Genomic DNA, 2,443 nt, shown 5'->3' with positions numbered 1-2,443 from the left:
GGGATATGGAGGGGGAGGGTACGAGGATATGAATTACTGGGGTGGATATGTAGGGGGAGGGTGGGGATATACAGAATTACTGGGGTGGATATGGAGGGGGAGGGTACGAGGATACAGAATTACTGGGGTGGATATTGATGGGGAGGGTACGAGGATATGAATTGCTGGGGTGGATATGGAGGGGGAGGGTACGAGGATATGAATTACTGGGGGGGATATGTAGGGGGAGGGTACGAGGATATGAATTACTGGGGTGGATATGGAGGGGGAGGGTACGAGGATACAGAATTACTGGGGGGATATGGAGGGGGAGGGTACGAGGATACAGAATTACTGGGGGGGATATGGAGGGGGAGGGTGGGGATATACAGAATTACTGGGGGGGATATGGAGGGGGAGGGTGGGGATATACAGAATTACTGGGGGGGATCTGGAGGGGGCGGGTGGGGAGATACAGAATTACTGGGTGGATATGGAGGGGAGGGTGGGGATATACAGAATTACTGGGGGGGATATGGAGGGGGAGGGTGGGGATATACAGAATTACTGGGGGAATGGATATGGAGGGGGAGGGTGGGAGGACACAGCATGGAGGGGGGCTGGGGTGGGGCACAGGGCTGGGGTGGGGCACAGGGCTGGGGTGGGGCACAGGGCTGGGGTGGAGCACAGGGCTGCCACCTCGGCAGGTGTATCAAAGGCAGATATTCTTGTGACGAGTCTGCCTGGCAGGGCAGAGCGACGGGCTGCTGTGGCGGGGCAGTCCAGCAGACAGTGGTTGGGAGGCCAGTCTTCAGGTTGGTGACGGTGGGGCAGGTTCAGGATTCCTGCCTGCTGTTTGACACAAGCAGGCCAGCCCAGCCGTAGGCGACGCAGGCGCACCATGAGCGAGTTGGGTGTGCAGGGTGGGGTGGAGAGGGGCTGGTAGGTGGCAGCTCTTGCATACCATGTTGCACAGCGTGAGCCTCTGCAACTCGTGCTGTGATAGACTGAGCCTGGAGGTGTTGGCTGTGGCTCTGTGTTCGATGTGAGAGGCTGGTCTTGAGGGGGAAGGTGATGGCAGGCAGGCTGGTTGCTGAACCAGCGGCGGCGTTGGCTCGCTCGTTGCCTGAGATGCCCACGTGGCCAGGCAGCCAGTGGAGGTAAATTTCTCCTCCACTCTATGAGATGGAGTCAGCCACAGCTGTGACTGAGGTCAGCAGACTCCCATTGTTACTGAAGTGTGGTGCTGGTGGGCCGTGCAGGGACGAGGGTCGGTGTGTGTGTGGTGTTGGCTGGCAAGTGTGGTGCTGGTAGGCCGTGCAGAGACGAGGGTCGGTGTGTGTGTGGTGTTGGCCGGCAAGTGTGGTGCTGGTAGGCCGTGCAGAGACGAGGGTCGGTGTGTGTGTGGTGTTGGCTGGCAAGTGTGGTGCTGGTAGGCCGTGTAGAGACGAGGGTCGGTGTGTGTGTGGTGTTGGCTGGCAAGTGTGGTGCTGGTAGGCCGTGCAGAGACGAGGGTCGGTGTGTGTGTGGTGTTGGCTGGCGTGCCTGACGGCGCCTGGGACAGCCACAAGCTACGTCTCGTACACAGAGGCTCTGGAGGGGAGCCGCCAGGACTCGACACGGCCTTCACTGACGCAGTGCAGCACCTGCTGACCCCTCAGCAGTGACTGACCCGTCGATGAAGTATTGGGCTGTGCCTGGGGTCCAGAGTGATGCAGTTCTCCTTATGCCATCCTGTGGTAGGAGGGCAGCTGAGGTGCTCCAGGGCAGGCGTGGGAGGGGGCAACACTGGATGGCAGGGGTAGCCATGGGGGTGAGGCAGGGGCAGCCATGGGGGTGAGGGCGTGTAGTCAGGGTCAGGGGGGTCAGGGCCTGCCTGACAGGCGTCGGCAATGTTAAGGTGATGAATGATACTGGCAGTGGTGGGTGGCCAGTCCTGCCTTGCATGAGGGTTAGGAAGCCTCTCCAGGCAGCGCTGCAGCACCATACAAACAGGCAGGTGTGGCCTGAGTCTGCAATGCTGAGCAGAAACCGCTGTCGCTCGACTCCAGATTCTGTGCTGAAGGCAGGTGACGCCCCTGTTGGAGGGGCGGGAGGCAGGGGTGGCGGTGGTGGTGGTGACAGGGAGCTGAGTGGTGGCAGGGTCTGCCAGCAGACTTGGAGGGGCGGGAGGCAGGGGTGGCGGTGGTGGTGGTGGCAGGGAGCTGAGTGGTGGCAGGGTCAATGTCATCACTGGCTGGGGTGGAAGGGTGTCTGCAGAGATGGAGTGATTGGTGGCAGGGTCAATGTCATCACAGGCTGGGGTGGAAGGGGGTCTGCAGAGATGGAGTGAGTGGTGGCAGGGTCAATGTCATCACAGGCTGGGGTGGAAGGGGGTCTGCAGAGATGGAGTGAGTGGTGGCAGGGTCAATGTCATCACTGGCTGGGGTGGAAGGGGGTCTGCAGAGATGGAGTGAGTGGTGGC

Source organism: Coenobita brevimanus, chromosome 25 (assembly GCF_032717465.1).
Source record: "Coenobita brevimanus isolate Jiangsu-jjx chromosome 25, ASM3271746v2, whole genome shotgun sequence".
In the NCBI taxonomy this organism is placed as follows: Eukaryota; Metazoa; Arthropoda; class Malacostraca; order Decapoda; family Coenobitidae; genus Coenobita; species Coenobita brevimanus.
This window is presented reverse-complemented; position numbering follows the sequence as displayed.